This window comes from Vespa velutina, chromosome 2 (genome assembly GCF_912470025.1).
Source record: "Vespa velutina chromosome 2, iVesVel2.1, whole genome shotgun sequence".
Taxonomy (NCBI): domain Eukaryota; kingdom Metazoa; phylum Arthropoda; class Insecta; order Hymenoptera; family Vespidae; genus Vespa; species Vespa velutina.
The window spans coordinates 4,382,017-4,407,501 of record NC_062189.1 but is presented as its reverse complement, the minus strand read 5'-3'; the positions used below and the strand labels follow the sequence as shown (position 1 = coordinate 4,407,501).

Sequence of the window (25,485 nt, the reverse complement as noted above, 5' to 3'; positions counted from 1 at the left end):
GTTATATAAGAAAAAAGAAAATTTAAGTAAATTTATTCGAAGGAAACGTAACGTTTCGATTTACATAGGACGCGTTGATAGCAAAGAAAAGTTCGTCGACCTTTTCTCTCTACCTGAGAATCGTAGAATATTTCCAATGGGGCAAAGAGTAATTAACTATGACAGAGAACCGCATCGAATATAGAAAGAGAGAGAGAGAGAGAGAGAGAGAGAGAGAAAGAGAAGATTCGGTTAGCGTTCGGAGAGGTAACGGAGGTAGGAAAAAACCGAAGACAAACGTAGGATCGATCCATACGCGTACCAACTGGGCGCGACATCTGCATGCAGATGCATCCTTGGCGTTCTCACGTTACTCAGGTGGCGACCGATTGGACGACCGACTTTTCGAATAAATTACCAGCGCGAGAATCGAAACTCTCTGAAACATTTATAGACACCCCGTTGTATATATGGACAAGCCGTAGATAATGGCCCTACCTGGTTCTTCAACCCTTTTCGCTTCCTTCTTTCGTTTCCAGCTACTCTCTCTCTTTCTCTCTTTCTCTCTCTCTCTCTCTCCTTTCTCTATCTCATTCCAATAGCCGGCTGTACGATACTACGGGCCATCTACATCGTCCTTGTTACGCCATTGTTACCTTTAGTCAGTTTTACAGTTATCGACCTGTGTCATCCTTTGAACGAAGTAATTCGATATGTTCGTGCTTATATTAAAATCAAAGAGAGCCACATCCTCGTACACAATGAGGAGAAAAATAGATAGCCTATTAAGTTTCGAATCGATCGTACGATCGATCGATCATTCGTAACGTAACACGGATAATAAGTAAGTACATATACATCTGTGTACTTTATATATACAATGACATAAGTAAGTAAATACGATCGCGTGATATTTTCTTCGGGAGTTAAGAGAATGAAAAGGAGGAAAAGTATAACGAAAGGAAAAAGAAAAAGAAGAAGAAGAAGAAGAAGAAAAGGAAAAAAAAAATAAACAAGCTGGTGATAATCCGTGTACAAGGAGAGACGACGTTGTTGTTTTTTGAATGGCACGCGGCTTGGGAGGGTACAAACGACTTCTTGTTGCTCGGCAAAACAGAAATTACCGTGGCGTGACGGTGAGGAAGGACAGTGGAAAGATGAGGACACGAAGATTCCATTAAGGGGTAACTGGCGGTAATGAATGGAAGACACCCCCCTCCCTTTTGCACCACCCAAAGACCTCTGGATTTCTCGTTCACTTCTACTCTCTCTCTCTCTCTCTCTCTCTCTCTCTTTCTCTTTTCACCCTCGCTACGACCTTCTTCCATCTCCCTTCCTCTTACTTTCTCCTTTTCTTCACGGTTACTACGACCAGAGAAGGCCAGCGTGATTTTCCTCTCAGTAAAAAATACTCTCGTTTAACTTTTCCCCGCTCATTATTCCTTGCCGCCCTGACCTAACTCGACCCGACCCCAAAGGCGGCTTCCTTTAATAACCCACAAAGAAGGAGAGAGAACGAAGACGTCGGACTAGGCGGTGAGAGAAGGACGATCGAAGAGAGACCGAGACAGAGACTACGAGAAAGAGAGACGCGACCAACGCCAAGGGCAATCCTTGGATGCTAATTTGTAACTGGGCTACTTCCGGAACAGTGGTTCCCAACAGTCGCATTGAATTTCATTTCAGCTTTTCTTATTCGACTTTATTTATATAAATAACCTTTATTCATCTTTTCGAATATTTTCATTTTTGTGAGTTGTGTCGATTAAAAAATAAAAAGCCGAGAGTTTTGTCATGGCCGTAAAAAAATTAATCCTTTAAATACAATTTTTTCTTTTTTTTTTTTTTCTCGAATGTATATCAATCAATCGATATTTTCATCGAACGCTTTTTCCCATATCTTTTTTTCTTTTCTCTTTTTTTTCTACGTTTAATATATTTCACCATCATTCATTTCTAATCGTTCGTACGTTCGTTCGTTCATTCGTTTTATGTAAAAGCTTCGATTTCTCTTCGAATAATCCGAGGAAGAATCGAGGGAAGTGACGATATAAACTTATACCCGAAGGATGAGCACCTTGAAGGATCCTCTGGTGGCACGAGAGGGATGGTTTTCCTTGCATCGGCAATTAGACCCATCCCCTCCCGGATACCCTTCGTTCTATCCTGCCGGTTATAGCGACCAACCCCATCCATGGCATTTAATTACCTTGCAACCCCAGGCTAGCAGCCTCGGGGCCAAGGTCACGAGCCATTCAACTCTTCGTATTCCTCCAGCGACGGGACACACTGACCGAATTTACCCTTAAGCTCTGTTTCCTAGAGTCGATCAAATACCTTACTACCTTCTACCATCGAAAACGTTGAACTTCGATGGGTATCCTAACGATTAAATAAAAATTCAAATCCGATCGTCGTTTTATCGGGTTAAAGAAGTTTCCCGATACAATTACGATATCGATTTTAGCCTCTTATCGAGAAAACGGCGAAGGTTACTACTTTCTTTTGGCACGGTTCTTTGGACGAAGAAGAGGGCACTCTTACTTGAAGAGGGTCACTCGTATCTAACCCTCTTTCTATTGCCGGAAGGGTACACGAAGAGTGGGTCCACTCGACCTAACATTTCGATCATCCGTTTCTTATTCGACTTAATGTTAAACGAGAATGAAAAGTCTCTGACTTTCTCTATCGCATTCCTCTTTTCTTTTCTTTTTTTTTTTCTTCTTGTTTTTTTTTTTGCTCCTTTCCGTAACGTAGTTCTCGAACGTTCGCGTGCTCGAGCGTCATGTTCCATAAATCAGCAGAGGCCTCGATCCTTTACGGAGTACTACCGAGGACAGTAGAGCCTTCTCCAGCTCGCTTCCCTCCTCTTCCCCTTCCCTCTCTACCATCCTTTCTTTCCTTTCGAGTCGTGCGATTTCTCTACTTCGAGTCGAGCGAAGAGAGTCGAGCGCCGGTCACCAACCCCCTTCCTCCTTTCTATCTTGCCCGCTATGTCCCTCTCGCCTGTTTATTTATTTTTCTTTTTCTTTCATTCTTTTTTTTTTCTTTCTTTATTTCTTTTCTTTTTTTTTCTTTCTTTCTTTCTTTTTTCTGTTTTTTTTTCTGTTTTTTTTTTTTTTTTTTTTTTTTTTTTTATATTTATTTCCTTCGACTTAACGAACGAGACGTTGCCCTATTGTACTCCTCACTCTCGCCCCCCCCCCCCGCCTCCACATCGTCGTCGACATCCTTTACAATCGATTTGCAGAGACGCCATTTTCGCTTATACCAGCAACCTGCAATCCCATAAATCAAGAATCCTCCTTTTAACCCACCTACTACCATCACTCTTCTCTATTTTCATTTTACTCTTTTAGATTCTTCGAGAACGACGACGACCTTATATCCTTACACTCGAGGTTTATCCTCGATTCTATTCGTTAGTTTAGAAAAGAAGATAAAGGAGAAATTTTTTCGTTCATGTTTGAAGTTTGCCGTCAAGCAACGTTGGAATCGTTTCTTCGCTATCGCTCTCCTCTTCCAATTCTTTCGCCATTTTTCAATACTAGGACCAGTTCTATACGGGGGAAAAGGGAGAGAAATGCGAGGACTCGCACATGTATTCGAGAGGAAGGGTGCCCGTAGTCCACCCCCCCGAGCTGCGCAGAAGTTCCTTCCTTCCGCTTGATCGACATCGATTCCAAGATGGCGTCTCGTTGGTGGTGCGCCCACGGCATACATATCGGCCCATTCTACGAACGGCAGCCCGCCCTTAGGGGAGCCCCCTTTGCTTCCTCGGTCCACACCCCCTCCGCCAATACTACTCTCTCTCTCTCTCCCTCTTTCTCTCTCTCTCTCTCTCTCCCTCTCTCTCTCTCTTTTTCACCCTTCTCGCGTTATACGTTCTCTTCGAGTCGAGACGACGTCGATCGCCGAGCTTGAGTCGGCCGTGTTCGTCCTGGCTCTGCTGGAACGAGGGTGGATGTGGCCCAACCTCGAGTCGACTCCTAGAGAACTAAAAGAGAGAAAGAGAGATAGATAGAAAGAGAGAGGGGGGAGAGAAAGAGAGAGAGAGAGAGTGTAAGGGTGAGTAGAGAGAGGCACGACGGAAAAGGCAGGACGAAGGGGGTGTAGTCGGCTTCGCGAGATGTCCGGACCGATATCGGAATCGCATTAGGACGCCGCGCCACTTTTGCCCCCGGGAACTCTCCCCTCGTCCAACCCCTCGTCCATCCTATACCCTCCTTTACGTTCCAACCCTCTCCCACCTCCCTTTCGACTCGATCGCATCCTCTTTCCTTCGGCAACCTTTCGATCGACTCCTTTTTCTTCCACCTACAGTAAGCAGAAATATCGAAAGGAACGTTCACGACCACGCCTGCCTGTTCGTTCCACCGACGTGCCTCGGGCCCAGATGCTCTTTCCGAATGTTCCCCTCATTCGTACTTTTTTTTTTCCAAGTTACTTTTTTCTAAGACGATAGAAAAATAAAAAAGTATAGGAAAAGAATAATTTGAGAACTTTAGCGAGAATATATATATATATATATATATATATCTTTTGTTTTTCTTTTTTTGTTTCATTTCTGTTTTCTTTTTTCTTTTCTTTTTTTTTTTTGTTTCGTATCTTTTTTCCTCTCTTAATGTTAAAAAAGAAATGGAGAATTGTTTATCGATGGATTTGTTCTTTTTTTGATTTTATCAAATTTTTATCGATCTTAATGACGAGTCTTGAAAATGTTTAAAGAGAGAGAAGACATATATAATAAAAAGCCGATAAGGGAGTTTCTCTGTACAGATAAAACAGTAATGTCGGTATATGACGATGCCGCTAATAATTGTTAAATTAAATGCTTGCAGAGGAAAATGAGATTCGCGATTTCGCTGCTCAAACATCCTTATCGAGTAGAGCCACGCTGCTCGTTAAGGTTCCTCGTTCAATATCGTATGCTCGCGTTTCGGAGGGCAACGATCGAAGAGGGTTGCCGCGTGACTCGCTTTAGAGAACGAGCAATGAGGAGAAAGTGCGAGAGAGAGAGAGAGAGAGAGAGAGAGAGAGAGAGAGAGAGAGATAAAGAGAGAGAGAAAGAGATAGAGAGAGAGAGAGAGAGAGAGAGAGTGAGAGTGAGAAAGAGAGAGAGGTCTTCGGAGGTAAAGCCGATTAGGATTTTGCTTCGCATCGAAATTTCACATCCCTCGAGACGATCTGCAAACTCCATATCCTTTCTTCCATTGCTTTATTCGCGTTATATTTTATTATGAACGATCGATCGGGTTCGTTAACGTGGATCAAAAGTCTCTGCACTTATCTTACTAATTTTCTTTTTCTCTCTTTCTCTTTCTCTCTCTCTCTCTCTCTCTCTCTCTGTGTGTGTTTTTTTTTTTTTTTAATTTTCTTTTCCTTTTTCCCTTTCTTTTATATCGAATTGATTCAGAAGCACGAGTAACAGTAGGATAGTCCTGTCGCGAAAAGTAATCTTTGAAATAATAGCGTATATCACGCTCGATAAATTCGACGAAGAGAATAGAAAATAAGAGAGTAGAAGAAGACGTGAAAAGAAGAGAAGAAAAGAGAAGAGAAGAGTAAAGAAAAGAAGAGGTCTTTCCTTTTCTATCTTCGTTTGGCGACGGTAGGAGGGACCTTTAGGACGTATTTTTCTCTCGCTTAGCACGCGTGCGTATTATGTACGTGTGCGCGCTTCGGCTAGAGGAAGGAGGGACGATAGGGAAAAGGGGACGTGCGAGGGGGTCGCATCTACGTTGGAAAAGAAGCTGGATGGTTGGATGCGAGAAAGGTGGAGGTGCGTCTACGGGGGTGGGATTCGGCGAGAAGAGAAGTGAAGTGAAGAGAAGAGAAGAGAAGAGAAGAGAAGTAAAGAGAAGAGAAGAGAAGAGAAGAGAAGAGAGGAGAGGAGAGTGGAGTCGAGAGTAGAGTAGAGTAGAGTAGAGTAAAGAAGAGAAGAGAAGAGAAGAGGCGAGACGAAAAGAGAAACGAAGGTGAGCTCGGTCGAGCTCGAGCTAGCTCGAGCGAGCTTGAGCGAGCTTTAGCGAGGGAGAGAACGGAAGATTGATCTGCCGTGCGCGTACCTCCGATACGCGTTTTATTCGTTCCTTCACCCGCAACCATTTCTTCCCACCCTTTCTTTTTCCCTCTCCTTCTCCCTTTCTCTCTCACTCACTCACTTACTCACCCACTCTCTCTCACTCTCTCTCTCTCTCTCTCACTCTCGTCTTTCTCCTCATCCTTCTTCTCCTCCTTGCTCCTCTTCTTTTTCAACCTCCTTTTTCTTTTCCTCGCTTCGTCTTTTTCCTTAGATGAGATAGGAAGCTGCCTTTTTTGCAAAAGGGACGCCCGGATAATCGTGTAAACCGACGCACCTGCGGATTCGAGCCTAACGCAAATATATTTATAACGGGTGCTTCCTTAAAAATACAAGGAAAGAAAATAAAAAAAGAAGAAAAGAAAAATTGAGAGAAAAAACCATAAAAAAAAAAAAAAAAAAAAAAAAAAAAAAAGAAAGACCACTTATCCCTACCCACGCGAGCGACAATTTCTATCGGTTCTTCTTCTTCTTCTTCTTCTTCTTCTTCAACAACCACGGTTCTCGTGGGCACCGAACGTTTCCTTATTTCCGACGTTCTTGATGAATAACCTGCTAATATTTTCAACGTTTTCTAATCGTACATTCTAATAAATGGATCTTTCGAACGTGGGTGAAACTCTTAACGTTTAGGAGTTTAACGATATACAAATGATTTATACCTTTAATATGATATTATTATGATTTTCTCGATTGGTGTATTAATTTTTTTTTTTTCTTATAGAAAGTAAAGATATTATTTAATTCTCGTTATATGTATAAATCTCGTCGAAATATTTAAACATCCTATCGGGTTTGGATCTATATCGAAGGTAGAACGCGTCTCTTGTGTCTTGGAACACCGTAAAAAGAGAGTAATGAGACGTAGGAGAAGTTAATGGATAGGCTTTCGCGGGCTGCCGGTCGGTAAGGATCATAAATTGAGTTCGGTGGCGTCGGTGAATTGCGTTCAGGAATATTTAACATAAAATTGAATTTGGATATAACGAAGGGTGGTATGGTAAAGTAAGGGTATGAAAGTACTTTGCTTACACCGACTACGGTTATTGCTCCCAGAAAATTATTGTTCGTAGAATGGAAGAAAGAAGGGAGAGACGATGGATTTCCACGCGTCATTACGCAAGGATCGAGTCATGAAAATCGGCGAATCGAGCGGCGATTATTCAAACGAAACCTCTAACAAGATTCCCGCCAATCAGCCGCCGTAACGATCTCCGACCGACAAAGAGATCCTTCTTTCATTGCTAGAAGAAGACTAGCAAAGGAGACGAATCGAGTCAAAGTGATGGCTTACTTGACTTTTCTTCTTCGATTTGAGGACAAGTAGAAATTATTTCTCTTTGTGTTTCCTCGTTCGTATTTAAGATGAAATGATCTACATATATATACATATACATACATACATACATCGCATATATATATATATATATATATATATATATATATATATATATATATATATATAAGCGAGTAATATGAAAGTTGACAGAAGTCAGAGAAAAGAAGATGGAGAGAAAATGAGACAGGTAGTTTCGAAAATGCTATCGGAAAGTACGTGTTCGACTTTTCTCTCCCTCTCTCTCTCTCTCTCTCTCTCTCTCTCTCTCTCTCTCTCTCTTTCTCTCACTCTTATACTCTCTTTTTCTCGTTTGCCTTTTCCATTTCCTCTCGTCGTTCATTTTCTTTTTTCTTTCTCCTTCTTCGCCCTATACCGTCCTCTCCCCGTCCTCTCCCCGCTACCTCTTTCTCTTTCGCTCTACCCAACTCGTTTTACCCGGGCGATCGCAAATTTATTCCGTCGAGTCGGCGACGCCGTCGGCCGGCGGAATCGCAGTACTTTATACTCGTCGAGAATCGATAGACAGCCGCGCGCGGATATGGAAGCACTATATTTTCCTTCGTCGCACCTCCGAGCCTCTCTCAGAGGCTCTCTTGTCAATAAAGTGAGCACTTTCCTGGCACGGAGTTTCATTATTTCTTTACCCGCACCACCGACGCCGCCACTGACGCCTCCGCCTCCGCCTCCGCCATCGGCAGCAGCAAGGCCGACGCCCAACGGGAAGACGATCGTCGTTTTACTACGATCTCTCTTTCTATCTTTTTTCTTTTTTTTTTCTCTCTTTCTCTCATGAACCATCTTTTCTTCTTAACGAAGGGTGATCTACTGCAAGTAACGTAGAAAAAAGAATTGTTTCTCTTTTCTACCGTTCTTTAACCCTTTGAACCCAAAAGTACGATCACGCTCTGCAAAAAATATATATATATATATATATATACATAAGCAAGAGAGGAATAAGAGAGGCCGATGGAGAAGGTAAAAGAAAGATTTTTCGAAGTTGGCCAAGCGTACGGCCGTAGGGTAGGCTTACGAGGCAAGTTTCGGTGGTCTCTTGCCGTTCTGGAAAACGATACGGAATGGTATTGCAAGAGGCCGAAAGAAGAGAAGGATTTAAAAGGTAGTCGCAGTAATAGTGGTGGTGGTGGTGGTGGCGGTGGTACTGGTGCTGATGGTTATGGTGGTGATGGTAGTACGTAGGGGGTTGGACTCGGAATCAAAGGAGTCAAAAGAGCTTTCCCAAGCTTCTCTACCTCCCTTGGTTAGATTGAACTTCTTTTCCGCCCAAGAGTTTTCCTATTACTCCGAATTTCAAGCCGCGGCAAAGCCGGTACTACCTGCGACCGTGTACTTTGCATACATATAATGTATACGGCTGCTATTTTTACATATACGTATATACATATTCTCTCTATATCCATGAATCTAAAGATATATGTGTTAGTTTGCGTTTACTAGTACGCCTACGAAACAGATTAATGAATATCTCAAGCGAGGAAAATTGCTTTGGACGATGACAGTTCGAACGAGAGACGTTGGCATTAAAACGTTGAATGGTTTTATAAATATCATAACTCATTCGTGTTTTATTAAGCTTTTACAACGAATTACGATAATCATAGGCATCCAGCCGGTCTATTCATGCTCCATAACAATCCGGATTTTGAAAGTCACGTGAATATAGTTTCACGTGACAACGCGTTAAAAAATTTTCTTAATTTATCGTTTCTATGAAAGTTAAAGGGGCAAGTGGGAGGGAGGAGGGGTTGGGTGGGAAGAAAAAGAAATTATTCTAGTAGAAGGAAGTTGATTCTTTTTATTTCTTTTTTTTTTTTGTCCTGGAAAACGGCTTTATGAAGGAGACAAGGTAAACAAAGGACAAAAAACAGAGACAGGGAAACAAGCAGGACGTAACGTTATCCTCGAGTTAGCGAGTGTTAAAGAGATTAAGGAGGAAGGTCAAAGTGGCAGGACGACGTCGACGGGTTAAAGGCGTCCCATTAGTACTACCGCTTTAAAGCAACCTTCTACCAAGCTCCCGCATTCTCTCTCACCCTTGAGCGAGCCGCCTAAGTAAAAATCAATAATTCCTTTATCGTACAAATTAACGTTAAGCATATTCCACCCTCGTGCACGGAGCCTACGGTCGCCGTTACACCGTTTCCTGCCTCCTCTTTCCTCTTTCTCTCTGTTGCTCTCTTTCTCTTTCTCTATCTCTCTCTCTCTCTCTCTCTCTCTCTCTCTCTCTCTCTCTCTCTCTTTCTATTCTTCTCCCTCACTCATCACTCTGCCTCCTGCATAATATCAACGAGTGTGCCTTGCATCTTATTCCTGCCACTCCTGTTTCTTTCTATGAATCTTCCTATCCCATTCTTTTTCTTGTCCTTTTTTTCATTATTCTTTCCTTTTTTTCTTTTTTTTTTTTTTTTTTTTAATTCTTTCTTCCTTCACTCTTTTTCTCTCTAGTCCTATATGTTCGATCAAGTACCACTCCTTTCACCTTTCTTTCTTCTCTTTTTTCTTTCCTTTTTCTTTCTCTCTCTCTCTCTCTCTCTCTCTCTCTCTCTTTTTCTTTCTTTTTTTTTTTTCTCTTTCTTACAATCCTCTTCCAGTTGTCGAACGACGTTCTAGCACTTTTACATTCGAACATGTTTATTTAAACGTTTTTAACGTTCCACTTTCTTTTTTCTCATCCACCTTCTTTTTCTTCTTACTCTGAAGTTATACTCACGGAAAAATTCTCGAGTATTCTTCGAGAGATCGCGAGCCATTATTTCCGTAATATCGTCCAAGAGGAGCGTTTATATTCGCGAGCGTTTCGAGATCCACTCGTTTTGTCCTTCGTCGCGATGGCTTTGGAGAGGGTAACACCGTTGTGAGAAAGGCCGCACGTGGGGTGAGAGCTTAACGAAATAAATATGGTATCGTCTTGGTTCGCTTGTCGCCCTCGGTTCACCGAGCTCTTACAGTATACGTTATTTCACGCTCGGTGCGATAACAAAGCATTCACCATTAATTACGAACGGCTGCAATTATTTAACGACCGTCCTCGCAAAGGACGTTATGCCGCGCACGCGAACTAAACATACTAGGCCTTTTTTTTTCTTCTTCTTCTTCTTCTTCTTTTTTTCTCTTTTTCTGTCCTTTTTTTCTTTTTCTTTTTCTTTTTTTTTTTTTTTTTCCTTTTTTCCATTCTTTTCTCGAGCTTGAACACGTCCTACGCCATTTTATAATACGGGTATATCTACCCGTAGATTGACGAGCAATAAATTACTTTTTAAAGTTTAAAAGGAAAATAACAAAGAGCTTTTTCAACTATAGCGAGTTTAAAAGCGGATACAAAAATATATCTATTTATCTATCTCGAATAAATTCCTATAGATGGCGCGTATTGGCATTGGACATTGTAGCTATTCATTCTATTGATGTTTCATAATCATTAATAAAAGATATCATAGAGTGACGGCAAAGTACAATGTTTTTATATTTTATATTTATTTAGAAAATTGACGATCATATCATATTGAATGATTTGATTCGAGTCTCTAAATAATTATTTGTTTTCTTTGTTGCAGGTAAGAGGATTCGAATACAAACAATCTATGACCATAAGATGACTATAGGAAAGGATCGTAAAAAAGACGAAGCGTAAAATGATTTACGTTAGTGTACTCGGGATATCTCGAGAGATACCACTCGTAAGATTTGGTTGAATCATGGAGTTATGGAGATGTGACATAAGGAGATAATTTAAAGGACGGGTAGCAAGAGAATTTTCGTATAATTGATCGAGTCTAATGAGTTAAAGGAGACGAAACGGTATCGATGGTGGATATTAAAGAGTTCTAGGTCATGGCGACGACAGCCTCGAGGAAGGGAGAGAGAGAGAGAGAGAGAAAGTACGGAGAACTTGGGTACTTTCTCTCTCTCTCTCTCTCTCTCTCTCTCTACTTTCTTGGCCCTCCCGCTACTCGGTCGGGTCGGTCCAACCGACGCGCGGAGGGCGCTGATTGTAAATTAGTTAAAGGAGATGCTTCATTAGAACCAGCTGTTTGCACTCCCTGAGATTTCGATTTTCTGCTGGTAATGAAATTGTACCATAGTAAAGATCTTTTACTTTAACAATTATCCAATAATGATTAAGGAAAATGAATGATCTTAAGGATAATATATTAATGATTTAACATAATGGGATATCCGAGAATTGATAGATCAAACAGACGATTATTTCTATTAGTTATCAAAAATGGATTCATTCTGAAAAACCGACAAAATCCTATTCCATTTCGCCATTACATCTTGGTCGCCTCGGGACTCAAGCTGCTCGTCAGCGATGACGTTTCAACATCGCTCCACGCTCACTTTTCAATTTGCAGAGAAATGAAGAAGAGAACGTGTGGGACAAGCGAGGGGGTATGGTATGGTATGAGAGAGTGGGTGAATGAATGCTATAAAGTAAAGCGAGATGGAAATTGTGAAGAAGAGAATAGAGGGAATGAGAGTGAAAGAGATAAAGAAAGAAAGAGAGAGAGAGAGAGAGAGAGAAAGATAGATAGATAGATAGAAAGAGAGAGAGAGAGAGAGAGAGGGAAGATGAAGGACTAGGAGAAAGAAAGAAAACGCGTGGCGAAGGAGCAGAAGGGGGTGGCCGAGTATGAGAAAGGAGAAAAGGCGGCCCGTTACACGAAAGGTGGTGTCTTCCACGTCCCCCAGGGAAATTATTGACAGTCAGCGAGGAAATGACGTCGTAAATACCACCTCGAGCCGAACCCTCCTCGCAAGAGCATCTTCCTTCCATCTTCGCCTTCTCGACTCGCCTTCTTCTTCGTTTCTACTCCTTTTCTTTTCTTTTTCTTTTTTGTTCTTTTCTCTTTTTTTTCTTTATTTATTTTTTTTTTTTATTCTTCTTTCTTCCCTTTTCCTTTAATACCCTTCACCTTACCCTCCCTCCCCCCCCCTCACCCTACTCGCTCACTTATTCACTCCTTTTCTTTCGTTTTCATGCTTCTCGGCTTGCTCACGTGGAAATTACACGTTCTACCATCGAATCTTTTGATTCGTTGATTTAATGTAAGTTTTTTCAAGGTGACCTATGTTGACAAGGTCGTCTACGTCTTATCAGTGCCTCTCTCTGTCTCTCTCTCTCTCTCTCTCTCTCTCTCTTTTTTTTTCTTTTCTTTTCTTTTTTTTAGTTAATTTATACTTATTTAAAAGTAATAAATATCAAACATTTTCTATCTCTTTCGACGAGAATTTCTGAGAATGAACGAAATAGGAAGCCCGGAAAACTTGAGAAAAGAAACGTTAGAATTAGAGTTATATTACCGGTGAGAAGGAAATTAAAAAGATTCGCAATGAAACGCAACCAGCGCGTATCCTTTTTCCCCGTTTACGAAACTTTACGAGGCATTATTTAGTTGGAACGAAAGGGACACCAACTTTGGCCAATAGTAAATTCGCACTAAAATATTTCTAAGGGAAAGAAGAAGGGTACCTATTGGCGCGCGAGAACGTTTGAGTTTCTCTCGTTTTTCATTGTCTGCAATTTTGATTTCGTTCGTGTCATTTCCGGGCGAACGTTGTAGGTATTATTAAAATGTACAAAGCTTGAATTATTTCCAGTTAACAATGTGTACGAGAAAAAGTTCCCCTCCCACTTTTTCAAAGAAAAAGGGAGACGGAAGTGACTCGCCTCTTTTGCCTCTTTCCTTCCTTCCTTTGCTCTTCTCCTTCTTTATCGCTGACGTTTCATCCCCGGAGCGATTTAATAGTTTTATAAAGCCGCGAGCCAACGCTCGACTCGTAAATTTCTTTTTGTTTTTCTCCTTTTCTTTTTCTTTTTTCTCCTTTTTGTTTTTTTTCTTTTTCATTTTTTTTTTTTTTTTTAGATACCTCTAGGTATTCGAATTGAAGGCATACCGTTGGTTTATTAAAAGACATACTCAATACGATACATACATAGTTTCAATAAAGTTTCTTCCATCGGCATACCAGCAATAAAATGGCAGTTGAGGTTTCTTTCGTTTTACCTTATATTATTAGCAGTTTTCATATTTCAGACATCGATACATACATACATACATATATACATAGACATACACACACACACACACACATATATATATATATATATATATATATAATATTATATATATGGTACATGGATCTATATCGTCGTCGTTGCTGGCTTAATAAAAAGTTCCTCGTGATAGGCGAGAGCACAGGCAAGGTATGTAGGTATAAAGCGAAAAAGGAGAAGAAGGAAGAGGCAAGGCAGCGCTTGGAATATTTGCACGTGGAAAGACGAAACTCGTCGCTTCTCTCGGATATTGCAACCGATGCCTCTCGTTTTCCCTTATCCCCAAGTTTCTTTGCCGCGTGAAAGAAGGAGTAAGAAAGAAGAAGCGCATTATACGTGGAAACGTTCCTCCCTTTCGCCTCGCGGCCACGGAGAACAGGGAGTTCTCGCTCTGGAAGAAAAGGGAGAAAAACGATGCCGAAGGAAAATGTCGAGAGGGAAAAAGATGTACGTACCTATATACGAAAAGAAAGAGAGAGACAGAGAGAGACAGAGAGAGAAAGAGAGAAAGAGAGAGAGAGAGAGAGAGCAGAGAGAGTGGGAGAGAAAGAAAGAGAAGCGTAGGCGGCTCTAGGAAAGGCGCAGAAGCGAGCGTCGAGGGCTAAGAGTGGTGGCGGGAGGGAGTTAGGGAAAGAGGGTTGAAAGGGGGTGGGAAAGGGAGAGGATAAGAGGAGGTGGGAAATTGTCAAGAGGAAAGGGGAGTGAAAGAAAGACAGAAGAGGGAACGAGCAGCGAGATCCGCCGGCTAAGGGTAGTTATTATAATAAATTTGTCGGGGGTTTAAGAAGCGGAAACAATTCAGAACTGCGAGCGACTCTAAGGATGTGCTTATCGTTGCTTTTATTCAAATGGGAGTGGAAGGCGACGAGCTGCGCCGGATGCGACCTGCATTTCTTTCTCCCTTTTCGCTCCTCTTTTCTCTAGATTTTTTTTTTTTTTGTTTTTCTTCTTTTCTTTTCTTTCTTTTGGCCAATTCACATAACCGATAGTTCGTACCATTTTCTACTCGAATCGATCGTTTATCGGCCAATTTTCTATAGATTTCGGTATGATACTGTAAATATACTTTAGATAATATATATATATATATATATTTTATATCTTTCTAAAGGGATATTTATTGAGCGTCGATAATACATTCCGGGTTGTTTTCAAAACGTTACTAGTCGTGATAAGGTCTATCTCGTTTTTTTTATTTCTTCCTTTTTTTTTTGTCTTTTTCTTTACTCCCTTCTGCTACCTCAACCTTCGCCGCTCTCTCCCTCCCCCTCTCTCTCTCTCTCTCTCTCTCCCCTTTCATTCACGTTTTTTCGGCCCCTGTACGCCTAATCTGTAAACCCTTTAATTAACGGCCGATGTTGGGTTTAACCTTATGATTCGCGCGTTTACAAGTTTTAATTTTTTTTAAAACCTTTATCTCGACGGTCACACCCGACTAACGTCGACATATCATTAACCCGAACCTTTGAACGGGCAAAATAAACGTTCGGTTACCGAGAACGGCAACACGTTTCCCTTTTTTTTTTTTTTTTTTTTTTTTTTTTTTTTATATCGGAACGGTCATCGGCGACTTCTTCCTGTGAAAATAAATGATAAAATTAATTTCAACGCTTTTAAGGCTTAAACGGTTCGATATGCAAACGGAGAAGTTGAGAACGGGGAAAGAGGATACAGAGGAAGGTGTCATTCTCGGGACCACCTTGAATTCGCGTACTTTATAATGTATTCCAGCTTGCGTGCACTTCTTTATTGCCCTTTAAAAGGAAAGAAAGAAAAAAATAAAAAAGGAAAGGAAACAAAAGAGGAAAAAAGGTAAAGTGCGGAGAAAGAAAGAAATGACTGTGACTGACCCCCACCCCCCTCCCTTTCCCCTCCCTTCTTCCATCCTTCTCCCATGGACGACAATGAACCAATGAAAGTTTTGGCTTGTTTGGTTCTGACCGCAAGTTTTCTCTCTCTCTCTCTCTCTCTCTCTCTCTCTCTCTCTCTCTCTCTCTAATTTTCTCTTACCTCTTTCTGTCCTTATTTTTTTTTATTTTCGTCGCGCACGATCTCCCCAGTGGATATAGTTTAGGGCCGCAATAAAAGTAAACGTCCGGACTATCTCGATTTACTGCTTAATTAAACGCGCGAGTCCACGAGACAACGAAGAATCCTAACCAACGAGAACTTCCCGTTCTTATTTAAACTTTACCTTAATACGTGTCCGTTGACCGCAGTGTGAACTTTTTATGGCACACCGAGCGCATTCCTTTTGCGCCAATAAATGTCGTTGGAAGATCTTTAGTATTGGCCACCGATATATGTATGTATTTATATACTTATACTACTCGAGAATATGGTATAACCATTTAGTTACTTTGATAACGACCATGTTGTATTTTCTTTCATTGTGACGCTAATAATCGCAAAAACGATACTTCTTTCTTTTCTTTCTCTCCCTCTCTCTCTCTCTCTCTCTTTTTTGTTTACTTCACTGATCAAAGAATTCGTGGGTTGCCCGGAATTTTTCTAACGTGTACAAACGGATAAGCTCAGATTTAATCTTTCTCTTTCGTTCTACATTCCGCAGCTAACACGAAAGGTTTCTACTACGTTGAAGAAAAAATGAAACGCGTTGTCCTGGACGTACATACATACATATATACATATATACATATATACATATATATATATACATATATATAAACATGTGTATGTGTGTGTGTGTGTTTGTGTGTATATATATATATATATATATATATGCATACATCACGTTTGTAAAACCGCAGTTAATGAAATCCGTCGAGAAAGTAACGAAGAGGGATGTCGAAAGGATTCATGATGTTTTTTATAAAAATTAAACTCTCTGTACGAAATAAAAATGGCTGGTACGGAAGTAAAGTACTGAGATTGTAGATAGTTAGATAGATATCTACGTTTTCGTGTGTATTCATGGAACTAGAGATTTAATTTTTTTTTATTTCGTAATTTTTCGTCGTCTTATCATCGAAAAGTATAGAGCAGAGGTAATAGCAATGGTAGTAGTGATGATGGTAGTGATGGTAGTGGTAGAAGGTTCAGTATCCTAACGTGCCACCCGTGAAATCTTTCTATGAGTATACTTTCTATCTTTATCCTTTTCTCTCTTTAACTTAGTGTGGAAGCTGTGTCGGCCGAGGACAATGTCTCGCTGTGGATTTTTCGTATTATCTCGCGCGACATAATATGGGGGTTTATCTCCTGGAATCATGGTGGCTTAGAGAAGCGGAGCTTTTTTCTCTTCAGCGAATAGACGACGACGACGACGACGACGACGACGACGACGACGACGACGACGACGACGATGCCGTTTCTTCCTCGAAGGCAAATCCTCCTTCCCTTGCTCCCTCTTCTCTTCTCGCCCTCATTGGAAGACAACGTCTACGAGCCCCTTCGGGGACTCGTGGGTCACGTATACGCTTCCGCGCTTCTCCAATTCCTCTTTCCACCCTTCCCCGGCCTGTCACGACGACGCCAGTGGATTTCACGTGACCTTTCGGAAGGTTGACAGGACTCGAGAAGGTTTCGCTCTTCCGCGAAATATTATACTAGCTCTGACTGTAAGAGGATACGAGATAACGCGCGGATCTTTCGGGAAAATGGAAATAGAAAATGTAATATGAGTGTTATCGAAGATGATTTCTTATGGAAAGCAAGTTCTATGATATATATTATATATATACATACATATATACACATATATATATATATATATATATATACATACATACACACACGTAGAATAGTTGAAACGAGAGATACACAAAAGAAAATTGATTTGTGATATCTAGCTTTCTTTTACCTTCAGGAATATCAATTACACGAAACTTTGACATCGCCGCAAGCACAAAAATGTCATTCTAATCGATAACATCGCGATGTCGTGACACCACCCTTCCCGTCCGTTCGTCCACGCACGATTCTACCCTTGAATATCGCGGATTCAACCCTCGCTTTATATTCATTTTATCTCTCTCTCTCTCTCTCTCTCTTTATCTTTCTACTTCTACTGCAGTTTTTCTTTCGTTTCGTATTGGAACTTTTATCCGCCCCGGCAATGTCGTCCAAGAAAAGCATTGTGCTCTTTTCTAGCTACCTCGCCGAAACTTTTCTCAGGCTTTTTTTTCATGGTTGCGTTAAGAAGAACGCGAAATGCCTCAGGGTACCGAACATTTTTCTTTCTCTCTCCTTGTTCATCGAGTTTTTACGAATACACTTCTGAGGTTTCATGAAAAATTGGATGGTCGCGTTAATAGATCGTGTAGTTTCGTCGGATCGTCAATCGAAATATTCATCGAATGATGTTCGATTCAAAGTCCGTACGTTTAATCCATTTTCCGGCGTTTCGAGTCGACGAATCAACGGGAGTTCGCTTTCAATTAATTGAAAACGTACGAATGCTAGGCAATCTTTTGCATGGGCACAAATTGGAATCAATGGTAGGAATTTGAAAGGCAGAATTTCGTGAACATCAATCCTGTAGGGCAATTAGCAAATTATGAACATTAATAATATCCGACGATGATCACGGTGAATATTAAGTATAGTATATAGTAGTATAATTAATTGATCCGTACCGTCGCACGTAGTGTAAATACGTCGGGTATTAGCTCGGTGGCTTTGTTTGACCGAATGAAAATCGGAATTCCAATACATTCGTACAGCGAGCACGCTTTCCAATGAATCTTTTCTATCAAACGACAAGATAGATCTCGAAAAGAGAAGGTTATTTAATTCTATAGAAAAATTTTTATATAGCAACGTAATAAAAAAGAAAAAAAAAAAAATCCCCTCACATAAAATAGCGTGATAAAATTTTTTTCTTTCGTTTCGACGAATTTGCAAAAACTCATCGGACGAATTTTAATTTTTGACAGATCCTTCGAATATCCTATGAAAAAATAGAAAGGTCGATACTATATTATCGAAAGAATCGTTATGGGCTTTACGACGAATCGATTAAGGTCAATCTATCGAAGAATGCGTGTCCCTCATAGAAATTGCCAGATGACGATGACGATGACTCCGATGAAAGCTCGAAACGATAGCGCTAAGGCACCACGCAGAGCCCTGCAGGATGCCACTCTGATATCCCGTTGAGAACCGACAATTCGTATAACTCGTACGGTTTTCAACGTCGTCGATTGCAGCTTGCGAGGGCGTACGTCGATCGTGCGATTCCATCTGCGTAGGTGGCGGAAGATGTCGTTTCTTTCGACGATTTCTTCCAGTTTCAAGATGAGCACGATTAGGCCAAATTAGAATTTAGAAGTAGATTAATAGTTTTAAAGAAGATTTCCGTCCGCTTTCTTTTTCCCCTTTTATTTTTTTTTTTTTTTATTTCTTTCTTTTTCTTTTTTCTTTTTTTTTTTTTCTTTTTTTTTTCTTTATCTTTCAGTTTCTTTCTTTTCTCTCGCCGGAGCATATTTTCGCCATTGATCATTCCACCTATCATTATTTTTTCGTCTCTTTTATTCTCATTTTTTAGTTATTTTTTTTTTCATTTCTATACATCCAGAATCGTACCATAATTTAAGTTTATAGCCTCGAAGGGCGACACATTCAATTGGAAGAAAATAAAAAGAAGGGTTCGTAATTTTTAGTTTGCACGCTGTAATATTCGTGTATCAAGGTTGAAATGAATTTCCTCTATTTTTTTTTTTTTTTTTTTTTTTTTTTTCATCTTCCCTTTTTCTACGAACGTATAGGGAAACGTTCCTTTGCTAATGATATCTCGCTAATTGCCGGTATCGAGGCTGCTATTCTGTCATCTGTTAACCAATATATACGTGCATTCGTTTTCTATAATATTTCGAAACATTCGTTGCATTTGTTAGGGTTGAAAAATATAATTATTACAATATGATCGGGATAAAATGAACGTCTGTTATACGCATACACACGAACGTATACGATATGTTCGTTATTATTCTTTCATTTGTTCCTTTTATTTTATCCAAATCGATGTGTCGATAAATACACGTAATACGTATATACGTGTATAAAGGGTACGTGTATATAATCAACTAGAAAATCCTTTCGAAAGTTACGGCAAAATCGTTTGGCCGCTCGTACGCTACTCAAGTAAAACTTTGTTTTCCAAAGAGTCGTCCGCGTACCTTCTGCTATTCGCGTCGTAGCTGGCACGGCTCCAAACAACCCTGTAGAATGTTAAGATCGCATCCTTCGTTTATTTACGAATATTTTCTATCTGGCACGCATACCTCGTGCTTTCGAGTTATCGCGACGAAAGACGTTTATTCGGACGTTATTGCGGAAGACCAGCCTCTTCTGGCACAAAGATACGCAATATGCATACACGTCGTTTCTCTATCTCTTTCTCTCTATCGTGAAAGAGATCGTAGAGAAATGAGATGGGATTCGTTGGTGTGCGCATAAATTTTTACGTGCTTCTCGAATAGACTTATACACACACACACACACACACACGTATATATATACATATATATGTATGTATGTATGTATATATACACGCACGTATCCTGTGCTTTGCCGTCAGAGTGCGTCAGGTGGTACCGTTCTCCGTTTCCCACGGACTTCTCAGCCTTTATTATATCATTCGATCACAATGCACATCGAAACGTCTCCAGATCGAGTAAGAGCGGTGCACCTGCAGCCGGCTGCAGCTTCGATTTGCGCCATGAAATAACATCGCCGTTAAAAACGGCACACCTACCACGCTAACAATGACGTTGCATCGTCGATCGGAGATATACGTTTCTCATTGCGATTCTTTATCCCGATATGCGTGCCTCCTTGCCGCATAAGACGGAATATTAGCTTTAGGCATACTTTTCCTTTATTTTCTTTTATATAATTTTTTTTTTCTTTCTTTTTCCTTTTTTTTCCTTTTTTTTTTGTTTCCTTCCCGAGAAAATGTAGAAAGCCGTTGCGATAGGGTCATTACGATAGTCCTCTCGATATCATTTCTTCGTCTTCGAGAGAGAAAACGAAAAGGATCGAATAACTTCGTCAGCGACTATCTTCGGGCGCACTTAGCAATTTCCGGATAAAATTGGAACGCGTAATCGTTTGCGCGAGCGCGAATGTCGTGGAAAATTATAGTCCCGGCAAGTAGGAACAGGCTGGGCAAATAAATCGTTTTGAGTGGCCTCTAGGCTACCGGGAGATTCGTTTTGTTGGAACAGTAAGATCGACGCTGTTAGACTCGTATCCAAGCTTGGCAATTTATCAGTTTCTTGCTGCGCTCACATTAATAATGGAATTTATCGATCCAATATCGATCCATCCTCTCAGGACTGAGGAAACCTATATCATTGTGATCTCAAATCATCCGCCAACCGGTTGCCAACCATGCCGATCATCGACCACCACTGATTTCATCTAAAATTTATCACTCCTGATACGTATCTTAATATTTATAACGGTTTGAATCTTTGTATCTGTATTATTTCATATATCAAGGATATGAATTAATGTACCGTCGCCTATTTTTTTTTCTTTTTTCCTTTTTTTTTTTTTTTTCGATCTATCGACCTAATCCAACCACGGAGAACGTGTTTTCTCAAGCGATTATCATATATACTGAAATATCATAATTTAGATTAGAAGCAGATTATAATAATTATCATAAATGTTCGCTATGTTGTCTCGTCGTTTCCTCATTTTTCTCTCTCTCTCTCTCTCTCTCTCTCTCTCTCTCTCCTTTTTCCCTTTTTCTTTTTTTCATTTTTATTCTTTCAAAAGGAATAGGAACGATTATTATTGCTTACTTTCTCTCTCTCTCTCTATCTTTTCTTTCTTCATCTTTTTTTTCTCTTTCTCTTTTCGAAACTTTGACCATTTTATCGCAGCTCGTTGCGTGCGTGCGTGCGTGCGTACGTGCGTGCGTGCGAATCGACGACTCGTTTCGTAAGTCTCGCTCCGATCTTTTGTGAATTAGTTTAGCCGTTCGAACGAGACGACGTGCGAAAGAAAAAGTGAGCGTGCAATAACTACTCGCGCGAGCGTCTACCTTTCTGTAACTTTGTCTCCTCCTCCTCCTCCTCCTCCTCCTTTTACTCGTTTTTTTTCTTTTTCTTTTTTCTTTTTTTCTTTCTTTCTCCTTCTCCTTCTTTTTTTTTTTCAGCGGGACGATTGAAATTTCTGGCACGGAAGTCGCGCGAGTTTCGCTCGACATTTGCGATGCGTTCTTCTACCGGTAGACACCGTGAGAATTCTTCGTTCGAATGTCTTATTCTTCGTCGTAGACGCACGTGGCCCGAGAAAGTATCCTCTTTGGTATTAAATGGTGATAGAATATATATATATATACATAGCCTCTTTAAAATATAAATTCTAATTTTTTAAAATAATCGTGAAACATTCACAGCCTCTTTCTCATTGCACAATAACCATTTCATTGGTAATGTTGTTGGTATATACAATTCGATGAAAAAAATATATTTAGAAACGAGTACGACGACGACGAGTACGACGACGACTACGACTACGACTACGAGGACGATAGTATAGGTCAAACGCATAGTACGTAAGAAAGTTAAGGGAAATACGTTTGAAAGGAAAGAGGAGTATCTCATCGAGTAGTGGGAAACGTAAATAAACATTCTAAGCGTTACAAGTTGGTTTATAGGTTTCACTTTAGAGAACGGCTCAGTATTCCTTTATATAACTAGTCGAACGAGAGACGCGTCGAAGGACACACGTATATAATTCTCCGCTCTCCGCTTTTCGCAATTTTTTTACTTGATGATAGAGGTACATTCATATAGCCATATTATCCTTTATCCCGGTGTTAAAATTTTTTTTCTACAAATTTATCATTGTAACGTCATCAACTAATATAGGCTTGCGGCTAAAGGAACGTTCGGTGAAGGTGCATCGTTTCAATTCGTTGTGCGTAAACTTTAAGAAAGGCTAGGGAAAGCATCTTATTAGCGATCCTAATGCATAATAATATTTACAAAATAGTAGTAATATGATCGGCAGCTATCCAACATTCTCACGTCTTTCGATAATAATTTTCAAATTTATATTCAAATATATACATACGTGTTTACGTATATATGTATTTAAGGTATGTACGTATGTATATATATATATATATATATATACATATACATATGTATATACCATTGGTTAAACGCAATTGCGTTTGAACGTTGAGCAATCGTTGCGGTTGCAGAGAAAGAATAAAAGTTATTTACCTTTACCAACGGATATGTGTCAAAAGGGCCGGCCCTTTTTTCTCTCTCGTTGCAACCATGTAGGCATGCCAGTCCGTTAGTTCCACTTTTCTCGCGTCATGTGGGCCAACCTCATCTTTCCCACACTTGCCATCTCGCGGTCATTCTTCTTCTTCTCCTCTTTCTTCTTCGGGTTCGTCTTCGTCTTCGTTTCTTACAACGGCATTCCTCGGGTTTGCACCCTGCAATCTTTCGTGGCCCTTGCCGTTCGCTCTCCTCGTACTTTCTTTTGCCACGTTAATTCTAGGGCCCCGAAACGCATCCTCGAGAAATCGTACACCGGTTGGGGAAAGGTAGAATGCACGAAGGTGAACGCCATGGCAGGATGTCTACGTTCTAAACAATTAAGACGAGATCAAAGTTCTATACGATGCGAGGGTATCTAATCGAAATAAAAATACGTGAGAAAGTAATAGTAGGCGTATAAGGGAATGATAGTAGTAGAGAGATGATTCAACGGACAATTAGAGTTTCTAGATAACATCAACGTTTTTTTCTTTTTTCGATATAAAGAATTTTAGGGGGGTGGACAGGGCTGAGGCATGGAAGAAATGAAGAATGAGGAAGAATAAGAAGAAAGAGGAGGAGGAAGAAGAAGAAGAAGAAGAAGAAGAAATGAGGGAGGCTATCACCGCGACCCTTCGACCGTGTACTCGGCTTAAAGTTGAGTACACACAGTTTAATCGACGCGAAAACGGTTTCTTTATCCTTAGAAAAACGTTCGTTTTTTCTTTTCTTTTCTCTCTCTCTCTCTCTCTCTCTCTCTCTCTTCTTCTTCTCTTTTCTTATTCTTTTTTTCTTTTTTTTCATTTTCCTTCCCGGAGGAAAGTCATTTACGTCTACACTGTTTACAGCCTATTTTTTTTTTGTCTCCTTCCTTTCCGTTTTTTTTTCTTTCTTTCTTTTTTTCTTTCTTTTTTTCTTTCTTTCGGCCATTTGTCTTACAAAGCCACTTCGTCCTTTAGTTTCTCGATCGTTAAAGTAAAGAAAATAGAAATATTTTGTTGCTAAGCGTAGTTTAGACAAGAGGGAAGAAAAAAAATGTTCTCTCATGAGTCGTCACAGTGGTGACAGAGTAAGAGGATAAAGACGTAGGAGAAGGAGAGAGAGGATAGTGGAAAGAGAGAGAGAGAGAGAGAGAGAGAGAGAGAAAGGAAAGAGAGGAGAAGAAGAAAACGTTCATTGTCATGAGGAGACGATGCGTGGAAACCGAGTCAGTAGTGGTGTGAGAGTAAATGGAGTTTACTGGGAGTGGACGGTATTCCCTCAGCCTCTTTTCGAGGGTCATCGTTTGTGCGAAACCGCTAAGTGGACTTTGCGGCACCGATGTGAACCATCGTTTAAATCGACCGATAAGAATAACCACGAAAACGGTGAAAACGGAGAAAGTGAGGTAATTTTGATTATCCTTTTATAAGAATGAACGACGAAGACACACGTGTATATATATATATATATATACATACACATATTATGAGTTCTCGATATACAAACACATATGTGTAAGTATGTACTTATTTAACGTTTAAGTTTACGGTCGAAAGGGAGAGGATTATTTTGCGATTCAATTATTCCGGTCTACGACTCAATTGTTTTAGATCTCGGTCACGAAGCGCTCGTGATCGGTCGTAGATTATCGATCGGCAAAGCTACCACCACCGCGAGCTAGCTCCAATATAAATTGTTTCAGATCGCATCGTACCCTTTGTATCTTATTTCTCCTTATCATCGACTTCGCACGTTCTCCTTCTATATCTATGTATGTATATGTATATGTTATACAGTACTTTTAATGATCACCGATGTAATCTCCTTAGATGCGCATACCGAGTACGAGATAATACAAGAAAGGTATTCCGTGATGCGCGATCTCGTTTTCAACGAGATATCCTTTCCGATATTTGTTACATCTAAGTAAACATTCCTCGTAACAAGATATTTTCCATTGGGTTTAAAAAGAAAAAGGGTTTTCTTCTTCGTTTTTTTATTTTTCTATTTTTTTTTTCTTTCTTTCTTTCTTTTTTTTTTTTTTTTTTTTTTTTTTTTTTTTTTCTTTTTCGTTTTCAAATAAACGCAAAAAGTAACATCGTCGACAATGTTGGCGTTAATTAAATAAAATGGCAAATATAAGGAAACGGAAGTTATTAATGTATATTTAATTTGATTTAGACGAGACTCATCCGTAGTGGATGAATTAGAACACGATTCATCCGTAATTGGAAACCGTACGGCGGTCACTCGGGGCATCTAATTCCGGGTCCCAACCCGCATACAGGTAAAATAATATTCGGGAACACGTGCTGCGAATACGAGACATCCTCCTCGCATCCTCCTGAAAATCTAGGAGCTTGGTATTAGATTCCTGACAGCCTAGACGTCGATAGGATTTCAAGAAAGTTAGAGTGCGGCATAAAAAAAAAAAAAAAAAAAAAAAAAAAAAAAAGAAAAAAAAAAAAAAAAAAAAAAAAACAAAGAAGGAAAAAAAAAAAAAACAAAAAAAAAAAAAAAGAAAAACTTTCTAGTTGTTATTACGATAGACTTTCCGTCTTCTCCGAGTATTCTTTCCGTAAGACCGATCGTGAGAGGCATTATGGCTGTACCATGAAATTTTCTTACGACGAAACTGAGATTTTGGAGCGTTTATAATTTTTATCGGTATAAAAAAGATCTTTATAATCTTTAATGGCAAAAGAAATTTTTATTAGCTGTTAAAAAAAAAAAAAAAAAGAAAAAAAAAAAAATCAATCTTTTCAATTACGAA

General features: G+C 40.0%; 2 protein-coding genes and 1 long non-coding RNA gene across 13 annotated transcripts in view; 2 read left to right on the top strand and 1 right to left on the bottom strand.

Annotated features, from left to right (window-relative positions):
- Positions 1-25,485, top strand: part of LOC124946845 (UPF0489 protein C5orf22 homolog) — a 447,955-nt gene that overhangs the window by 138,340 nt on the left and 284,130 nt on the right. The gene's annotated exons all lie outside the window — the stretch shown is intronic.
- Positions 1-25,485, bottom strand: part of LOC124946846 (histone H3.v1-like) — a 233,057-nt gene that overhangs the window by 50,575 nt on the left and 156,997 nt on the right. The gene's annotated exons all lie outside the window — the stretch shown is intronic.
- LOC124946850 lies at positions 21,888-25,484 on the top strand. Of its 2 annotated transcripts, none has more exons than XR_007100214.1 (3): positions 21,888-22,236; positions 23,238-24,117; positions 24,894-25,484. It is a non-coding gene; the product is annotated as an uncharacterized LOC124946850 (long non-coding RNA). The 2 variants fall into 2 exon arrangements; XR_007100215.1 differs by having other exon boundaries at positions 21,888-22,354.